This window comes from Phaseolus vulgaris, chromosome 9 (assembly GCF_000499845.2).
Source record: "Phaseolus vulgaris cultivar G19833 chromosome 9, P. vulgaris v2.0, whole genome shotgun sequence".
Taxonomy (NCBI): domain Eukaryota; kingdom Viridiplantae; phylum Streptophyta; class Magnoliopsida; order Fabales; family Fabaceae; genus Phaseolus; species Phaseolus vulgaris.
The window spans coordinates 2,815,194-2,837,009 of NC_023751.2; positions in this window are offsets into that span (position 1 = coordinate 2,815,194).

The following is a 21,816-nucleotide window of genomic DNA, read 5'->3' on the forward strand; positions in this document are numbered from 1 at the left end:
CGTTCGATCAATTCGCAACACTGTTCAGAGAATGGTACATTATCAACCGGGCTCCCCCTCCTGTCTCTTACGATCTCTTTGACGTAAGGCAATATCAGGGAGAGTCATTGAAAGATTATTAAACTTATTTGGAGTACAAGTGGTGAAACTGCACACCAAGGACGAAGACATGACGGTGCATGCCTTCAGCAAGGGAGTGCTGCCAGGACCCTTAAGTGACTCGCTGATAAGATGTCGCCCAAAGACGTTTTGCGAGATTAGGCGTCGAGCTGTGGCGCACATCATCACAGAGGACTGGGTCACAGAAAAACGCGGTAGCATTTGCCCTGTTCGACCTCGGGAAACTGGTTGTCCTCAACCTATGAGGATACATGAGGCCACAACAAAGAAGAAAGCCCCGGGAGCACATCCACCTACGAAGCAAGATAAGCCCCAAACCAGGGCACGCACGAGGGAAAACACCCCACCCAACATAGTTTTCAGGTGGACCTTAAGGAGCTGATTGCCATCCCCAACGTGGCCAGCAGATTAAAGCCTCCACCAAAGACTGATAAGAGGCTAGGCCCCATTAAAAATGCTTGGTGCGAGTTCCAACAAGTCGTTGGCCGCAACCTGCACAACTGTTTGGCATTGGGGTTCCAGTTGGATGAGCTGGTAAGGAGTGGTTTCTTGAAAGACTACCTACAAGAGCCGCAGGGGGCCCTAACGACAGCGGCCCTAGCAGGAGATCAGGGGCACGAGGTGCCCATCCATGGAGAGATCAAAAGCATTGTTGGAGGATTCTCTGGAGGAGGGTTTATCGCCTCCCAGCATAAGAAGTACGTTAGGGGAGTGATGACAGTAGAAGCACAGAGGTCGGACCAGACGCCCGAGCCCGACCTTGTCTTCACCAAGACTGACTTGCAGGACGTGGTCCCACATGACAATGACCCAGTGGTGATCTCCGTGGTGACAATGGGCAGAAAAGTACACTGCATCCTTGTTGATCAGGGAAGCTCGGCCGACGTGATGTTCTGGTCGACCTTTAACAAACTGCACCTGTCTCCTGACCAGTTGAGGCCTTACGATGACTGTCTGTATGGTTTTGCGAGAAACCAGATAGAAGTGCAGGGGCATGTAGAGTTAAGGACAACCTTCACTGACGGCACAACGTCCCGCACAACCAACATCAGGTATCTTGTTGTTAATGCTCCCTCAGCCTATAACATACTTTTGGGCAGGCCAACTTTGAACAGGGTTGGAGCAGTAGCCTCTTCGAGGCATATGAAGATGAAGTTGCCTTCTCTTGAAGGAGTCGTGATCACCTTGAAGTCTGACCAAAAGGAGGCCAAGAGGTGCTACGAGAACAAGCTCAAGACCAAGAGAGGAGTGTGCGCAGTCACCACCCAACCTCCAAGGGAATAAGGGGTCACCCGTCTCGAGATCGCTCGCAGAAGAAGTGTTGGAGAGGGAGATCGGGGGTAAGAAGTTCAAGCTTGGAAAGTCTTTGGGCCAAGAAACACAGGACCGGATTGCCGAGGTCATAGCACGAGCCTTCGCATGGTCAGCCTCAGACATGCCTGACATCGACCCCAATTTCCTGTGTCATCACCTCACCATGGACCCTAAGGTTTGACCTGTCCGCTAGAGAAGGAGAAAGTTCAATGATGATAGGCATCAAGTCGTTAGAGAAGAGACCCAAAAGCTGTTAACCGTTGGCCACATCATGGAGATCCAATACCCAGAGTGGTTAGCGAACGTAGTGTTGGTCAAGAAGGCCAGCGGGAAGTGGTGACTGACATGCCTATCCATAAATTTCTTCAAAAGCCCGACATTACAGGTTGGATGGTTCGTTAGGCGGTTGAATTTCCTGAGTTCGATATACAGTACGAACCGCGAGGGTTGATCAAAGGCCAAGTATATGCAGACTTCGTGGTAGAGCTCTCTTCCAAGGATTCCCATCCTAATCCAAACGATTTTCAATGGGTCCTTTCGTTTGATAGATCCTCTAACCAGTAAGGGAGCGAAGCTGGGGTCATCCTAGAAGGACCAAACGGGCTCCTAATTGATCAAGCCCTCAAGTTTGCATTTAAGGCGAGCATTAACCAAGTTGAGTACAAGGCCTTAATAGCAGGGATGGTACTGGTGAAGGAGTTGGGTGTCCCTAGAGAACAAAATTCTCGAGCAAACCTACTGTCCAAGTTGGCTAGTTCGGGAAAGGGAGGACGTTAGAGGTCGGTAATTCAGGAAATCCTAAAATCGCCCCAAACAACTGCGGAAGAGTTGTCAAAGGCTAGCCACTCAAAGATATTGTAGTTCAACTCGGGAAAGAGGAAAGGGCATCACTTAATGGTCTAGGAAACACTCAAGGTCCCGAGAATAACCGTTCATGAGTTGCATGAAGATAAATCTCTTGAGATTTTGCAAGTTAGCACTACAGATACTTGGGAAACACCTTATAAGCGTTATCTTGCTGATGGATTGCTTCCTGTCGAGCCTTCAGAGGCCAAGATTGTCAAGAGGAACACAAGTTGGTATACCCTGATAGATGGAAACTTATTTTGTCATGGTTATACTCACCCACTCCTCACCTGTATAAGTGGAGATTAATGCACCTATTGATGGCATTTCATGAAGGTCTTCTTGAATCATGTAAGAAAAAGTGGTGCGGAAGCTATGAAGGTGTGTGAGCAAGATCCTCCTAAGAGTGGTGTTGATCTTGAAGGTGCATGATATGTATGAAGCTAGGGAGGTTCGGCCAACCCAAGGAGAGGTGAAAGAGATGAAGTTTAGAGCCTAGAATTCTAGGGAGAAGCAAAGCTTGGCACAAAATGGCAGCATAACTTTACTCACAATAAACTTGAAAATACAAGGTGTAGGCTCCTCTTTTTATAGGCTAAAGAGGACCATAATGCAACCCTAATGCTAGCCAAATGAAATGTAAATGTGAAGCACATGGGTGCACATGGCACATGGGTGCACAAATGAGCACATGGGGAGGGGTGTGTCTAGTTTTTATGCTCACCCCCTCCATGGGCTTTCTAGACCGGCCTTGGTAAATTTAGAGGTTTTTTTAGAAACTCTAAGTTTACCTAGGTTGGTGTTTTAGGTGCCAAAATTAATTCTAAGAAAATTACAAATAAAGTTCCTATGCTATTAAAGTCTACTCTACACTAGAGTTTATGGCATTTGAACATGTAAAAGAACGTCTTCTTGGATCCTCTTGGCCATAACTCTATGGTTGGCCCAAATCTACCCTTTGGTGGGCTTGTATGTGGGCTTGTGCTTGGGCCTCTTCCATCACCTATATAATGGATGAGCTTCATGAGGGTGTTTGTGGTAGCCACATAGGAGGACGAGCTCTATCGTTGAAAGTCATATGAGTAGGGTACTATTGGCCGACCATAAAGGAAGACTGCGGGAGATATGTCCAGCGTTGTGAGCAATGTTAGAAGCATGCCGATTGGTGCCATGTACAAGCTGAGGAGCTATAATCAATTTATAGCCCATGGCCTTTCCATAACATGGGGAATAGATATTTTGGTTCTTTCCCTATGGTCATACGTCAAATGAAGTACCTCATCATCACCATTGAGTACTTTACCAAGTGGATTGAAGCTGAGCCGGTTGCACAAATAACTGCTCACAAAGTTCGGCATTTTTTGTGGTCTTATCACACCACCCCACAATCAACAACGAAGGAGACGCCATTCAGTTTGGTATATGGGTTGGATGCCATGATACCAATCGAAATACAAGAGAGTTCTCCTAGGTTTCAAAGCTTTGTTGTTGAAAAATTCAACGAGGGAAGAAAGGTGAATCTGGATTTGTTGGACGAGGTACGCGATCACGCCCATATCAACTCAGAAGCTTTGAAGAGAAGGGTGGAATTAAGGCACAAGACCAAGATGAAGCCTTAGCAGTTCAAGGTTGCCAACTCGGTGATGCAGAAGGCCCACCCCTATCAAATTGAGAAAAAATTGTCTCCAAAGTGGACTGCCCCGTTCCACATAGTCAAAGTACTAGGAAACGACGCGTACAAGCTAGAAACCTTGGAGGGAGAATCCATCCCATGAACGTGGAACGTGGCAAACCTCATGTTTTATTTCAGTTAAGACATTTGGATTTTTATTCTTTTTCTTTGAACATTATGCTGCTCGAGGTGATGCTCTTTTTCCCCAAAAAGGGGGGTTTTAACAAGGTCACCTAGTAATAAATTTGTTCTTGGAAGATGATGTGTGAAATAAGTTTAGCCCGAATTGAGTAGTGCATATAGTACAGGTAAGATGACCTAGCTCGAAATGAATAAATTCATCTGAGTATAGGCGCCCTGTGGAGATGAACTTATGAAGTACATGGTAAGACGACATAGCTCGGCGTAAGCACGACTACCTGAGTATAAGCGCCTTGTGAGATGAATTTATTTTTGTTTATGAATTACTTGATTTGGTGTACCATAAGACGACCTAACTCGACATAAGTACAACTACTCGAGTATAGGAACCTTGTGAGTTAAATATATTAGATGATTTATTTGATTTGGTGTACCCTAAGAGGACCTAACTTGGCGTAAGTATGACTACCCGAGTATAAGCGCCCTGCAAGTTGAATAGATTGGATGAATTATTTGATTTGGTGTACGGTAAGATTATCTAACTCGACGTAAGTACAACTGCCTGAGTATAAGCGCTCTGCAAGTTGAATAAATTGGATGAATTATTTGATTTGGTGTACGGTAAGACAACCTAACTCAGCGTAAGTACGACTACTCGAGTATAGGCACCCTAGGTTGAATAAATTCAATGAATTATTTGATTTGGTGCATGGTAAGACGACTTAACTCGCATAGACATAACTACCCGAGTATAAGCACCCTGCTATAGGTATTAGCTAAACAGGGGAATCATTCAAGATAGTGCATGACCGAGCTCGGAGTAGATGCAACTATCTGGCAAGCACCCTGTGAGGTGGGATATTGTATAACAAATGTTGAATTCACATTGTACCCGAAGGCCATGGTGGTTCGACCATACCCGAGTTCGGGATAATCCAGAGAACTCAAGATGTCACGCCTTTTACCTAACTTGCGAAATAAGGTCATGTAATGAATGCCCAGATAGAAAGAGGGTGCATGCCAAGTTGAAGTGAAAGGTTGTCTTAACCACAAAGGTGACGTTTATCAAAGGTTAGGCTTTTTATTAAGAGAAATAAGTTGTTACTTTCTACACTTAAGTTAGCAAAACACTACTATATTAACTATGTTACGATGAAAAGTGATGTGAATCAAATAAAGGGGGCCTTTAATAATGAAGGACAAGATCATTCGCTCTCACACTTAAAATTCTTCTTATTAATCTTTGCAAAAGATGAAGCCCCAGCCCAAGCCCAAGAAGGCCAAAGCCCAAAAAGCCCAAGTCCATTTCATGAAGGGCAAGGCCAAGTATTAAATAATAAAGAATATTGTTTAGAAAGGTGCTTAGAGGGAAACATTAGAAACCTCTATTGTTAAAGCATCTTTTAGTCTTTAGTTAGGAGTCTTAAGGGGGTGCGTTAGTAGATAGGTGTAGGAGTAAATAAGGTGGTGCAAAAGTGAGAGAAGAGATCACACCTTCCTCATGACTTGGATTAGGCGCCACTTTCATTTGAATTTAGGGGGGAATTTTGAATTTGTGTAGCTTGCATTTCAGCACCTCTAGGCTATAAAATAAGGTGTTGCCCTTGTATATTTCAGATTTGAATTTTAATTAGAGAAACTATACTCAATTTTTGAGAGAGCATTGGAGAGCTTTGTGCCTTCTTCACTAGTCTTATCTTGATGGTTCCATGGTTACCTCAAGTGGCGACTTGCACACTTATCTTGGAGTCTCCATCCTCCTAGTGGCGTGATCATCCAACCATACATCCATCTTCATGAGCTTTCTCTTCTCCTTCCTTCCTTCTCTTTTGATATTCATGTCTTAAGCTTGTGTTCTTGTGTTTTGGTTCGGCACTTTCATTTTCCAGCAGCTGTTCTTCTTCTATTTTGAATTTTGGTTCGGTGCTTTTACATTTCCAGCACTTCTTTTCAGTATTCTTGCCTTTTAGTTCATTTTAATCGGTTCATTTCAGTTCCATGTCAATTCTATTCAGTGCAATTGCTTTTCCTTTCATTTTAATCGGTTCAATTTGACAATAATTGGAACTTCCATATGAGTTTGTGTTTTGGCACTAGTTTTGGTGAGTTCTTGTTCATAGAACCTTGATCCAATTCTATGATAAAGTGTCTATCTCATAACCAACTCAAGATGATTCCTAAGAATGTCAAGAATCATTCTAATTGTGCTAGTGGAATCACATCAAAAAGAATGGGTTAGGTTAATTGGAAAAACATTGGTGCATCAAAGAGTTTAAAAGCGCTAAATAAGCATGAATAAAAGGTTCAAAGTGTCAAGTGAGTTTGGCAGACAAATAAATATTACACTCCACAAAAAGTTTGAATTAATCCCCCCTTAATTGGTCGTCAACCACGATTTTACCCAGGTCGAGCTCTGAAAGGTCCAAGGTGGGATGGATAACCGCTACTTGTTCCAAGGCTGCTTCGAATACTACAAGGTAGGATTGAGCGACATCTTGCTTGAAGGACTCAGTGTCTTTGGTGAGGTCTTCCACTCGGTGAGTTACCTCTCTCTTCAACTCTTCAACTTTCGATAAAAGCTTGCTCCTCTCTTCAGATAGGCTCGAGGCCTTTTGGGTATTCTCTGCTTGGAGTCGTTTAGCTTTTTAATATAGATCGTTCAAGCATTTGTTTTTAGCTCGAAGTCGTTCAGTTTCTCGGTGTAGATTGATCAAACAGATCTCAGCTTGGAGGCGTTCTACCTCCTTATGAAGCTCCATATTCTCCTTAACCCTTTGATCCTCGACAGTCTTCCGATCTCTTGCCTTAGTGTTAACCATATCGATCAAACAGATCTCAGCTTGGAGGCGTTCTACCTCCTTATGAAGATCCATATTCTCTCCTTAACCCTTTGATCCTCGACAGTCTTCCGATCTCTTGCCTTAGTGTTAACCAAGCAAGCCATGGAAAATGCTTGCCCAAATAGCTTTAAGACGTCATTTCCAGGGTTTTCCAAACCTCCATTACTTCCAGGGGTTTTCAAAACCCCCGTCACTTCCATGGGTTTTTCAAACCCCGTTAAATTCATTTTATGGATAAAAGAGTCATCCCATTCTTTTATAGATGGATAATTTGAAAGTGAGTATAAATCATAAAAGAATGAAATATGTTGATATTTTTATGAAAAAGAATGAAGATACATATATATATATATATATATATATATATCATCTCATAACTAAGGTAGATCTACACAGGAATACCTCCAGTAGCTAGCTACCATCACCCATCAACAATATCTTCTTTTTTCCAATATCTTCCTCCTCTCGATGTTTCCCCTTTAATGCAACTTCACTGGACATTAAATCAATTATATTAATTTGATGTCCAATTTCACAATTATTTAGCATTTCAGTCAAGGTGGATGAATAAAATTCATAATTACCTACATGAGATACATATGCACCATTCATGAGAAGCAACTAAAGCATTTCCACATGATTTTTTGCCATAACAATTTGGATTGTTGTACGACGATCTTTGGAGTCAACGTTTAATCCTTATTTTAAAGATTTTGTATACTGTTAATTCATTTTTTTCAGCTGTACATAGGAGATCACCTGTTGTCTTTGGGCGACAAACTGGAAGAGAAGTCAAAATATGGAGCAACAAACTTCCTTAATAATTTTATCTAAATAAAATGATTTTGAACTAAATAAAACGAATATGCGACAAAAACTTGTTAGGTAGATCAATTTTGTTAATATGTTTGAATTGAGATCAAATCTAAAAAATTAATGTTAGAGTTAGTTATGTATCCTCTTAATATGAAAGATTAAATGGCATTGTAATCCAATTTGCACACGTATTTAGTTCATAAATTAAAAATTAATTACTACAAATAAAACATCAAAATTCTAGAAACCAAACACTTCCTCAGATGTACAAAATGCAACCAGCCAATGCATGACCAAAAATGTGTGCCTAAAATTGTACGAAGATAAAACACTAGTTATAGTTAAATACAATACACACTACTTTAAAAAAAAACAATTATAATATTTTCTCTTCAAGAACAAGGGCATTGAAGATAAAATGCAGATGCCCTCTTCAAATGCACACCAACACAACGTACAAAATCCTCCCTTTTGTAAGAACTGGGAAGTAGACGCTTCCTAAACTCAATTACACTTTAATCTTTATTTTTAATTTCTTCCTTAACAAGCCTGATTGATGGCAGAGCCCCGAGCGACACACAACCACATAATAAGGAGGATGAAGACCTAAAGGTTGTTTATTGATTTATTTGCAAATATGGGTCTAATTGGTCTTTTGTTAATTTTTGTAGGCCCAATCAAGAGGATAACTCTAGGATGAAGGAAGGAATGTACTAACATGTCCAAGAAGACCTCCAGGTCATCAAAACATAAACTAGATCTTTGGTCAGAAGAACACAAGAAAATTGAGTTTCTGTTGACTAGTCAACATTATTTGTGGGTCAAGCTTTAGCTCAAATAAATTGTATAAAGTTGTTTAGGATTTCATGGGCCATGTATTGGGCCTAGTAGCATAAAATAATTGGATTAGATATTTGGGCCAAGTAGCATAGGTTTTTGGGCTTGTATTTGGACCAATAGTAAAATAGGTCTAGTTAGGGTTAAAACTGACTAGTTGGGGTAACAATTGGGCTTCTTTGAGCCCAATGTAACCCTAAAACGTCTAGGGTATATTGGAGGACGAAAATTACCTTGGCATGGAGTACATGGATGTCCATATGGCAGCCTAAGAGTAGAGAGGATTTAGCATGGAAGGTGTGAGCTCAACATGGAAAGCATGACTCCACATGACACCTTCTCATTGGAGAGTTTTATTTTGAATTTCAAATTTTGGCTCCAAAATGTTCAGCCCTCTCTCTTATAAATTAAGGTGCTTGGCTCTCATTTTCTAAGATTAATGAATGTGTGAAATTGCTTCCAAAGTTTCTAGCATTTCTCACTCCCTTGTCTTGCCTTTCTAGGATAGACACTTTAATCTTCTTCTTCACCTAGCTCAAGTGATATGGCCCAACCAATCACTCTCCCTACCTATCATGCACCTTCAAGGAATCCATAAATCTATATGAGCCATCCTTGTTCATCTCTTCCATTGAAGCTTCCGCCAATCCTCTCCAAAATCCAAGAAAAGAATTCGGTCATGAAGGAACATTTCCATCACTGATCATGTCATCAATTGTAGGATAATAATAGCAGTTTCGGTGGAAAACTGAAATAAATAACCAAATGTTTGATTAGGTAGTTATATAAGATTTAAATTTTTTACAACAACTATTATATGTAATTAAATACATACCTGAATAATTTTGAATTTGCTCATTGTAACCTCAATGAGTCCAGCCTCCAAGTTGTTTTTTATTTTATTATCAGTTTTAGTTTGCGTTGAATGGTGATAGGCGCGTAATTTTGCAACCACCTCAGTGGCATCCTTAGCAGCATTAACCGAAAGCATATGCATTAGTTAAGTGACATCGATATATACATTTGAAAAATGTAGAAAAAAAAAACAACGTTGAGACTCTTCAATTTTTGTTTTGAATTTGAATAGGATTAAGATAAGATAAGTTGATGTTAATTGTTACCTCCTCGTATATGATCTCTTGGATTCACTGGCCTGCACAAAGAAGAAAATGTGAGACAATCACATAAGAGATAAAAAAAGATATAAAATTAGTTTATAGATCAAAATCTTTCTTTTTTATTAAATCATTGCATCAATCATTTCTTGTTCTGCAAATTTAAAACCGAAAAAATTATCACAAATATGTACAAAAAGTTTGAAAAATTGTGGATGTGTTAGAGTTGCATCTGATATTGCATTATAGGTATGAATAATTGTGGTAGACTAATTGGTTTCATAACTGTATAAGAACTAAGATTGAATTGTTGATTTTGTTTCATAACTGTATAAGAACTAAGATTATTCTGACTGCCAATTGTTGGGTATGCTCAATCTGAAAGTAGAGTTTATGTTCATTGTTAACTTGTCTCACAATGATTATATTAGACCAAACATCAGTGAAGCAAAATTTCCCCATTATCAGTAGAAAATTATTAAAGTTTGTTATATTTAAGCAAAGATGGAGATCAAGCCCAAGAGAACATAGAGGCCACTCATCAAGCTCAAGAAGAGGTGGAGGCACAAATGGAGGACGCCCATGGAGGTCAAAGTCCACCTCAAAGGATTACAAGAAGCATGTTCAAAGCCTTGGGAGCTAGAGGACATTTATTTTCTCTTTTTGTAGTGTCTTTAGTTGAAGGTGCTTAGAGGGAAACCTTAGAAACCTCTTTTGTTATAGCATCTTTTAGGTTTTTAGTTAGGAGCTTTAGGGGGGTGTATTAGTAGATAGGTGTAGGAGTAGAATAGGGGGTGCCAAAGTGAAGGAAGGGATCACACCTTCCTTGCTTGGCAATTAGCGCCGGTTCTAGATGGCTTTTGGAGGGAATTTTGAATTGTTTAGCTTTCATTTTTCAGCACCTTAGGCTATAAATAGAGGTGCCTTCCTTGTAAATTTCAGATTTGAATTTTATCTAAAGAAACTATACTCAAAATTGGAGTGAGCATTTGGAGAGCTTTTGAGCTTCTACTCTAGTCTTATCTTGAAGGACCATGGTTTCCTCAAGTGGCGGCTTCCACACTCATCTAGGAGCATCCATACTTCTAGTGGCGTGATCATCCAACCTATCTTCCATCTTCATGAGCACTCTCTTCTCCTTCCTTTCTTCTCTTTCAATTACTCTTGTTGTCTTGTGTTCTTGAGCATGTTTTGGTTCGGCTATTCCTTTTTCCAGCATCTATTTTCTATTTGTTCTTAAATCTGTTCGGCTCTTTTGTTTTTGTTTCAATTTCTGTTCGGTCTCTTCTTTTCTTTTGCCTATGTTGATTCAATTTGACAATATTTGGTTCAACCAAATGAGTTTGGGATTTGGTACTTGTTATTGGTGAGTTCTTGATCTTAGAACCATGATCCAACTTCTAAGAAAGTGCCTCTACATTTTCCAGCTCTAGGTGATTCCTCAAAGTGTCAAGAATCTTGTTCTATGTGGCTATTGGAATCACATCATGTGGTATCATGAGTCTTAGGTTCATTCTTGTTTAATTGTTGAGTTGTGTGCACTTTAATTTCAAGAGCTCTTTTAATTTCTTGCAATTTAAGTTTCTGTTTTAGAATTTTATTTGAGTATTCTTGCTGTTTTTCTTTTACACCAAGTGTTTGTGGAAAGGTTTATGGCACTCATAATTCTTATGAGTATGGTTGCTCTTTTGGAATGGCATTATCTTTCCTAGAGTTTACCTTAAGCTTCCTTTCACTTGTTACAATTTTTGATGTGTCTTTTAATTTTTGAATCATGTCAAGTTTTGTCTTAGTCATGTTATTCCATATATGTCATTACTTCTAGTAGTACTTTTATTGTTTTGATTGTTTCTTGCTTTGGTGTCATATAATTTTCTGAGTTGATGTTGATTCTTTGTGCATTTTGTTTTTAGAATTGAGTTCATACTTGTATTCTAGACCTATACAAGTTCCAATACATCATTTTCTATTATGTCTTTGCTTGTTCATCATCCTGTTTTTTATTCCTATTAGGATTCCTCTGTTTCTGAAAAAAGTGCTTACTGTTTTTCCTTATTGCAACTGATTTACGTACTGTAAAATTCTGAAATTCTGGATTTGAGATATTCAAAGTGTTAGAAAAGCATAGAAAAAAGAATCATTCAAAAATATGAAGTACACAAAAAAATGATAAATAAAATAAAAAAATTGTACATTCCTGCCGAAAAAAATACGGTAATCTGGCAGTGATTTTAAAAAATTTATTTCTCTCAATTGGCTTACTGTTTTTAATTGATTCCAGTGGCATTTTTGAGTTAACATCTTGAAGTTTCTGTGGTATAAATTTCATAATCCAGTTCGCTCTACAACGTTCCAGTTAAATCAGTGAATATCAAACACAGTTTGCATAAAAAAAAAAAAAAATTTCCAGTAGCTAAAATTTTTGTTTTCTTCATCTTCTCTAGTGCTTTTCCTTAGGTATTCTTTTGTGTGCCTACTTTTCTCATTGAGTTCTTTATTTTTCTTGATTGTCTTTCATTCTTATTCTTTGAGTTTGTCTTACATATAGTATTCCTTTTGCAATTACCTTTTCCTTGCTTATACCTTTTCTTGTTTGTCTTTATTGTTTCTTTGGTTTTGTGGTGGTTTGCTCTTAAGATTGGTGTGCTTGCTTTGACATATTTCATTTGAGGATTCCAAGGCCTCAAGATCAGATTGGAGCAAGAACATTTTTTCTTTGAGAGTGATATCTTTTTCAGCCTTAAATTCACTTCGGCAGTTTCAATTGCAAAGCTCACTGTTTTTGCTAATTTTTAACTTGTTTGCTGTTTTGTGTGTTTGCTGTTTTTTTTAATTACAAATGGCTGGATCTTCAAGTGATGCATCCTACAAGCAGAATTCTCCTTCCAAAGCTTCCATTCTTGGTGAATTACATGAAGCTCAAAGAACAATTAGAAGGTTGGAGGAAAAAATGCAAAAGATGGAGGTCCAACACTCTAGACCATCTCCTTCTATCCATGATGGACATCATTCTCATAGACCATCTTCAAGAGCTTCTTCAAATGATGTTGGCCGTGAAGATGAGCATAGGAGAAGGAGACCTCCACCCCAAGTCCATGGACAAAGACATCATCACCAAGGGGAAAGAATTCACTACGGCAATGGCTTCTACCATGATGCAAAGTCCAAGCTTCCTTCGGTCAAACTACCTTGTTTTAATGGTTCTAGTGATCCAAATGTGTATTTAGATTGGGAGGCTAAGTGTGAACAAATTTTTGAGATCCAAGAGATCCAAGATGAGCATAAGCTCAAGCTAGCCACCCTAGAGTTTAGTGATTATGCCATGAAATGGTGGCATGGGATTGTAAAGGACATTATCTATCACAAGGGTCCTCCCGTGGACTCTTGGAACTCTTTAAAGGATCATATGCGCGCTAGGTTTGTGCCCCCACATTTTAGGAAAGACCTCATGTTGAGACTCCAACGGTTTCAACAAGGCACGCTAAATGTGGATGAATATTATAAGGAGCTTGAGACGCTTGTGCTTAAAATTGAATTAGAAGAAAGTGAAGAAGCCATGGTTGCTAGGTTTGTGAGTGGTCTTAGGAAGGATATCCAAGACATTGTTGAGTTACAAGAGTATTCATCATTGGGCTCTTTAGTTCATCTTGCAATGAAGGTGGAAGCCCAACTTGCTAAGAAAAACTCTTTTAAAAATGCTTCCAATAATGGATACTACTCCAAGTCTTGGAGAAACAAAACTTCTTTTTCTAAACATCCTTCCAAAGATTCTTCTTTCAAACCCAAGGAATCTAAGCCATCAACATCTAGACCTAAGTCTCCCACTAGAACATCTAACACTAAATGCTTTAAATGTATGGGTTATGGTCATATTGCTGCAAATTGTCCTTCCAAACGAAGTATGTACATGCATGAGGGCATTGTAGTTAGTGAGCATGATTCGGATTCTTCAAAGCATTCATTGCATTCTCATGCATCTAGTGAGGAAGAGAGCGAATGTCCACTTGAAGGGGACTTGTTAGTTGTGAGAAGACTTCTTGGACAAGTTTCACAACCTTTTGATGAAAGTCAAAGGGAAAATATTTTCCATACAAGATGTCTTATTCAAAACAACATTTGTTCCTTGATAGTGGATGGGGGTAGTTGTGCCAATGTGGCTAGTACAAGAGTAGTAGATAAGCTTGGATTGCCTACTATCTCTCATACAAAGCCCTACAAGTTACAATGGCTTAGTGAAGTAGGAGAAATAATTGTTAATAAACAAGTCCTCATCCATTTCTCCATTGGAAAATACAAAGATGAGGTATTATGTGATGTTGTGCCCATGGAAGCCACTCATGTTCTTTTGGGAAGGCCTTGGCAATTTGATAGAAAAGTTTTACATGATGGCTTTACCAACAAATTATCTTTTGAATTCCATGGTCACAAGGTTACTTTAAAATCTCTCTCTCCAAGAGAAGTCCATGAGGACCAAGTTATCATGAAGAAAAAGAGGGAGAGTGAAAAAGATATAAAAGATAAAAAAGATAAGAGTTCTAAGCCTACACTCCTTGTGTCTAGGCGTGACATTGAAAGGGAAATAGTGGCTCATCATCCTCTTTTTTTAGCCATCCCTAGAACTCTTAGCATAGAATCACTTGTTGATAGTCCTCATTGCTTGGAAAATTTGGTAGAAGAGTTCAAAGATGTGTTTCAAGATCCTCCAAATGGACTTCCACCTTTGAGAGGGATTGAGCACCAAATTGATTTGATACCGGGCTCTTCTTTACCAAATCGTCCCGCATATAGGACCAATCCAAGTGAAACCAAGGAAATTCGCCAACAAGTTGAGGCTTTGATTGAGAAAGGGTGGGTGCAAGATAGCATGAGTCCTTGTGCTATGCCTATCATCTTAGTGCCAAAAAAGGATGGCACATGGCGAATGTGTTCGGATTGTAGGGCCATCAATAACATAACCATTAAGTATAGGCATCCCATACCTAGACTAGATGATTTGTTGGATGAATTACATGGTTCAAAAATCTTTTCAAAGATTGATCTTAAAAGCGGCTACAATCAAATCCGTATCAAACCGGGTGATGAATGGAAGACGGCTTTTAAGACCAACTTTGGTTTATATGAGTGGTTAGTTATGCCTTTTGGTTTAACTAATGCACCAAGTACCTTCATGCGCCTCATGCATCATGTTCTTAGACCTTTCATTGGTAAGTTTGTTGTGGTTTACTTTGATGACATTCTCATTTATAGCTTATCTTTGAATGACCATAGGTTGCATGTTAGGCAAGTTTTGGAAACCCTTAGGAAGGAACATTTGTATGCTAACCTTGCTAAATGTATGTTTGCTCTTGATCATATAGAATTCCTAGGGTTTGTTGTGAGTTGTAAAGGGGTCCATGTGGACAAAACCAAGGTGGTGGCCATTCAAAATTGGCCTACACCGAAATCTTTGAATGAGGTCCGAAGTTTTCATGGGCTTGCTTCTTTCTATAGAAGATTTGTCCCAAACTTTGGTACCATTGCCGCACCACTCAATGACATAGTGAAAAAGGATGTGGTCTTTCATTGGGGAGAAGCACAACAAAATGCTTTTGATACTTTGAAAGAAAAATTGACTAATGCTCCCATCTTGGCCCTTCCTAATTTCACTAAGACATTTGAGATTGAGTGTGATGCTTCAAGCATAGGTATTGGGGTTGTTCTCCTTCAAGAGGGCCACCCCATAGCCTATTTTAGTGAGAAATTGAAGGGAAGTCATCTCAACTATTCCACCTATGATAAGGAATTATATGCACTTGTTAGGGCTTTGTTTACTTGGCAACACTATCTTTTTCCCAAAGAGTTTGTGATACATAGTGATCATGAATCTCTTAAATATTTGAAAAGCCAAAACAAACTTAACAAGAGGCATGCTAAGTGGGTGGAATTCATTGAGCAATTTCCTTATGTGATCAAACACAAGCAAGGCAAAATAAATATTGTGGCGGATGCTCTTTCTAGAAGATACACCTTGCTAAATCTTTTAACCTCTCAATATCTTGGTTTTGATCACATTAAGGAACTTTATCATGATGACCTTGATTTTTCTCTCCTCTATCAAGAGTGTCTTAAGGGAGGACACAAAGATTTTTTTATTCAAGATGGCTTTCTTTTTAAGGGAAAACGTCTTTGTGTTCCCCAATGCTCTATTAGATTATCTCTTGTTAAAGAAGCTCATGAGGGGGGCTTAATGGGACATTTTGGGGTTGCTAAAACTTTGGATGTGTTGCATGAACATTTCTTTTGGCCTCATATGCATAAACATGTTCATAGTTTGTGTGATAAATGTATAGCTTGCCGCAAAGCTAAATCTAAAATGCATCCCCATGGTCTTTATACTCCTCTTCCTATCCCTTCAATGCCTTGGGTAGATATATCTATGGATTTCATCTTAGGCTTACCCAAGACATCAAAGGGAAAGGACTCCATTTTTGTGGTAGTGGATCGTTTTTCAAAGATGGCTCACTTTATTCCTTGCCACAAAGTGGATGATGCATGCCACATTGCAAACCTCTTCTTCCAAGAAGTGGTTCGCTTGCATGGGATTCCTAGGTCTATAGTATCCGATAGAGATCCTAAGTTCTTGAGTCACTTTTGGAAGACCTTGTGGGGCAAGCTTGGAACTAAGCTTTTATTTTCTACCACTTGCCACCCACAAACTGATGGTCAAACCGAGGTGGTGAATAGAACTTTGGGACAACTATTGAGATGCTTTATTTCGGGGAATCCTAGAGTGTGGGAGAATTTACTACCCCATGTTGAGTTTGCATATAACCGAGTAGTAAATTCTACCACCTCCCATTCTCCTTTTGAGGTGGTCTATGGGTTTAATCCCCTAACACCTCTTGATCTTCTTCCTATTCCCCTTCTTGACGATGTCTTGTGCAAAGATGGGGATGAAAAGGCTTCTTTTGTGAAAACTTTGCATAAAGACATCAAGAAGAGAATTGAGAAGAAGGTTGGCAAGTATGCTGAACTTGCCAATAAAAGGAGAAAAGCATTGTTGTTTGATGAGGGCGATTGGGTTTGGCTTCACTTGAGGAAGGATCGTTTTCCTACTCAAAGGAAGTCCAAACTAATGCCTCGAGGGGATGGACCTTTCCAAGTCCTCAAGAGGATTAATGACAATGCTTATGAGTTAGATATGCCTGATACATTCTTAGGTAGTCATACTTTTAATGTCAGCGATCTAACTCCTTTTTCTGTAGGTCTCCAGAATTCGTGGTCGAATTCTCTCCAACTCGGGGAGTATGATGGAGATCAAGCCCAAGAGAACATAGAGGCCACTCATCAAGCTCAAGAAGAGGTGGAGGCACAAATGGAGGACGCCCATGGAGGTCAAAGTCCACCTCAAAGGATTACAAGAAGCATGTTCAAAGCCTTGGGAGCTAGAGGACATTTATTTTCTCTTTTTGTAGTGTCTTTAGTTGAAGGTGCTTAGAGGGAAACCTTAGAAACCTCTTTTGTTATAGCATCTTTTAGGTTTTTAGTTAGGAGCTTTAGGGGGGTGTATTAGTAGATAGGTGTAGGAGTAGAATAGGGGGTGCCAAAGTGAAGGAAGGGATCACACCTTCCTTTCTTGGCAATTAGCGCCGGTTCTAGATGGCTTTTGGAGGGAATTTTGAATTGTTTAGCTTTCATTTTTCAGCACCTTAGGCTATAAATAGAGGTGCCTTCCTTGTAAATTTCAGATTTGAATTTTATCTAAAGAAACTATACTCAAAATTGGAGTGAGCATTTGGAGAGCTTTTGAGCTTCTACTCTAGTCTTATCTTGAAGGACCATGGTTTCCTCAAGTGGCGGCTTCCACACTCATCTAGGAGCATCCATACTTCTAGTGGCGTGATCATCCAACCTATCTTCCATCTTCATGAGCACTCTCTTCTCCTTCCTTTCTTCTCTTTCAATTACTCTTGTTGTCTTGTGTTCTTGAGCATGTTTTGGTTCGGCTATTCCTTTTTCCAGCATCTATTTTCTATTTGTTCTTAAATCTGTTCGGCTCTTTTGTTTTTGTTTCAATTTCTGTTCGGTCTCTTCTTTTCTTTTGCCTATGTTGATTCAATTTGACAATATTTGGTTCAACCAAATGAGTTTGGGATTTGGTACTTGTTATTGGTGAGTTCTTGATCTTAGAACCATGATCCAACTTCTAAGAAAGTGCCTCTACATTTTCCAGCTCAAGGTGATTCCTCAAAGTGTCAAGAATCTTGTTCTATGTGGCTATTGGAATCACATCAAGACTTAAAGAGACGAATCAGATAGAACCGTTGAGCACATCCTTTTCCTCCTCCTCCTCAATATCAGAGTTCTTGGAGATGTGGAACGAGAAGAATATTGTGAAGATATCGTGCCATCATCAGAAAAATATGAAGAAAAGAGATAGAGAAATCATGAATATCACTCCAAAAATGATGGCATTGAGCTCTTCTCCTTGCGGTTTTTGTGGTGGATTTGCGGAAGCTTCAATGGATTGTGATGGAACAAGGCTCTCCTAAGAGTTGTGGTAGCCTTGGAGGTGCAAGAAGAGTAGGAGAGTGAGAGAGGTTCGGCCAACTCTCTTTGTAGGTGAAAGGTTTGAAGATTAGAGACCTAAATCTAAAGAGATTTTAGGCAAGGGAGTAAGAATGACACATTTTGGCAGCATTTCATTACTCAAATTAATCTGGTGAAAACATGAACCAAGCACCTCCTTATATAGGCCTGGAAGGCTGGAATTTGAAGAGCCACATACAAATGAAATGAGAGCCAAATTCAAAGTGTTGGCACATGTGAAATCTGGCGCCTATTTTCAGCCCATGTAAGGTAAGATTCTAGAATGCTTCCATGTAATTCATCTAGAACTTATGCTCATCTAGGGTCAAATTGGGCCGGTCCTAAGTTTAATTAGAAATGGATATTTCTAATTAAAATTAGGTTTAGCCTTTTAAGTACCACTTTGCATGTTTCATCACATTTACAAAAAGATTTAAACTGTGCTACTTTGACTAGAAAAGTAAGAAAAACTATGACACACTAGAGTCTATGACATGTAAAATGTGTCCTCTTGACCCCTCTTTGACTATGACTCTAGTGGTTGTCTCAATGTAGCATTTTGGTGGCCTCTTAAAGGGTTGGTGCTGGGGCCTCTTCCATCATCCCCTCCCTCTTGAAAATGATTTGTCCTCAAATCCATTGCTTCTTCTTCTTCATGGCTAGGGGAATGGATGTGGCTGGATGGTGTCCATCATCTCCTCCTTCTTGCGAAGATCTATCCTCAGATCTACAGATTTGATCTCGGATAGCAATCTCTTGCTTCTTCAACTATGCTTGTCCTCCGGATCAAACGTCCATCTAGGGGAATTATCAAATAAAGCAAACGAGTTAGTTGAAGGAGTTATATAAAAATCAATTTTATGAAGTTGCCATTTTTGTTTTTCTTTTGTTTTTGGCAACTTTTTACAATATTTATCTTTTGGTCGTTTTAAGTGTTCTCTAATCCTCTTATGCATTTTAAAATTTTCAATTTTTGTTACTTTTTCCTTAGGCACAAATCCTTTAGGAAATGGTAACAACTCAAAAAGAGAAAGAGGATTAAGCCCACACACAACCTCAAATGTAGAAATATAAGTAGTTTTTTGAACTACTTTATTGTATGCATGCTCATCTCTAGAGTTGTGTTTGCCTTTTATGATTACTCTAAGCATAGTAGAAAGAGCTATGTTTTCAATTTCATTTTGACCATTCTTTTGAGGATGATAAGAATTTGAGGAGTACAACGTAGTTCCAAGTTTTTCTAAAAGTATCCTCAAAAAATGGTTTTCAAATTTTGGAGCTCTTTTCAATACTATGCTTTGAGATAAACTATGAAGACTTATCACTTCTCTAAAGAAGAGTTTATCCATATCCCTAAAAATGGAATCAAAATCTTTTGTTGTCCTAGGAAGCTCTAATATAAAATCTAGGCTTATGTCTTCCCATGGATCATTTGCAAAAGGTAAAGGAGTATAGAGTTCATGAGACATCGCCTTAGATGTATTTTTAAAATAAGAAATGTATCTAGGGTAATGTCTTTGAACATCTTTTCTCATGGGTGACCAAAAGAATTTTCCTTTTAAAAGCTCTAGAGTTTTATCAACTCTAATTTGGCCCATGAGTTCTCCTTCACGAAAAAATTCTCTTTTATGTGTGAAGGAAGTCTTGTTGATACGACCATTGATCATAGAAATTTTAACATTTTTCAATGGTTGTCTCAATAAGACATGACAAGTTTCTTTAGGCACTACCTCACATAAAAATTTATCTTTGTAGATGCCTATAACTTGACCTTCACATAATCAAAATAATCTACTAATAATCTTGCATGTGTTCCTTTACAAAAGGTAAGGCTTTGAGAATGTTCAACAAGAAACATATTTTCAAAGGTATTTTCAACTTTTCCTTCTTGTTGAATGACCTTGTGGGAAGGAACACTCTTCTCCCACGCCTTTTGCTTCCCATGAGTTTTCTCTTGATTTTCTATTTTTACATTTTCATCACTCTCACTAGTTTCTTTTTCTTGGCTACTATTCTTATCTTTGTCCCTTAAGATCATAGATCTTTCATTGGAACATTGAGATGCTAATTGATCATTACCAAGGTATGTAAAACATGTAATTTTTCTAGCTTGAGTGTGTGAGATATGCTTGGATAGATTTTGGGAAAGTTCTAGAGATGTTTCTTTTATATGTTCTTCCCCTCTATGGAACTCATCCTTGTCATAAGATACATAGTATGAACTTTGTTTTCGACTTGATTGTTTTCTCAAAATTTGTTTTTCAACTTCAATGCTAAGTTGAATCAAGTCATTTAAATCTCTATAAGGTAAAAGTTCAACTTTGTTTCTTATCTCAAGTTTGAGACCACTTAAAAACCTAGATATGGTGGTATGGTTTTCTTCATTAATCCTTGCCCTCTTAATATATGACATCATCTTTTGCCAATATTCTTCTACACTCATATTTCTTTGATGAAGTCTTTGGAGCTTGTCCATCAACTTCCTATTGTAAAGTGAGGGAATATGGCGACATCTCAAGGCTCCCCTAAGGTCATTCCAATATGTAATGGGAGGGTCCTTGTGGAGATGTCTCTCTCTTTTTAGGGCATTCCACCAATACATAGCATCACCTTGAAAACTTAAGGCAGCTAAGGGTACTTTCTTTTCTTCACTCACACGATTGCAAGCAAACAACTGTTCTACCTTCATCTCCCAATATAGATTTGTTTCTACATCTTCTTTTCCATAGAAATGAGGTAGCTCTACCTTAACCTCCTTTAGGTTTTCTTGTCTCTCTTTTCTATTCCTCCTAGGGGGTGGTTGATAATATTCATTTGTTCTAAGACTTCCCTCCTCAAGAGAATCATGATCTTTAGAGCTAGATGCATGAGAATGTAATTTTTTTGAATTTTGAGAATTCTCATCCTTTTCTTTAGTCAATTCATTAATTTTGGCCTCATCCTCCAATTGTCTATATGAAATTAATTGAACGTCCTTGGAAAGTTGTTTTAAAAGAGATTTTAGGGACTTCATATCACTTTCAATAGATTTAGAGGAGTGAGAAGATATGACTAAAACTTTGTGTTTAGAAGTGCTTTACTTCAAGAAAAAAGAGGAAAGTTAATGAAGGTAGCTTTCCAGGTAAGAGAGGTGAGTCACTAAGGACTACTGAAGTACCAAATCTTTTCCTTAGCCAAAAACTATCCCTCAAAATCTTCACACAATTCTTTTTTTAAGCAAATCACTTTGAACACAATGAGGATGGAGAAATCAAATTTTATGCAAGAAAAACAATGCAAAGCTATTTAACAACTAAATCAATTTATCAAAGCTTTAACAAAGATAAGCGTAAGCAAATTGAAGCAAGACTAAACAAAGATTACCGTAGAGAAATCTAGCTAACACAATTAACAAGGCTAATCTACAATGCTTAAACTAGTCGTTTCCTAGGTGAGGCTTCTTAGACACTTTGAGCCTTTGAAGACACACTCACCATCTAATTCGTGATTAATCCACTAATTAACAAAAAGTGAAATGTAATTACAACTCAAGAAATGCAAAGAAATT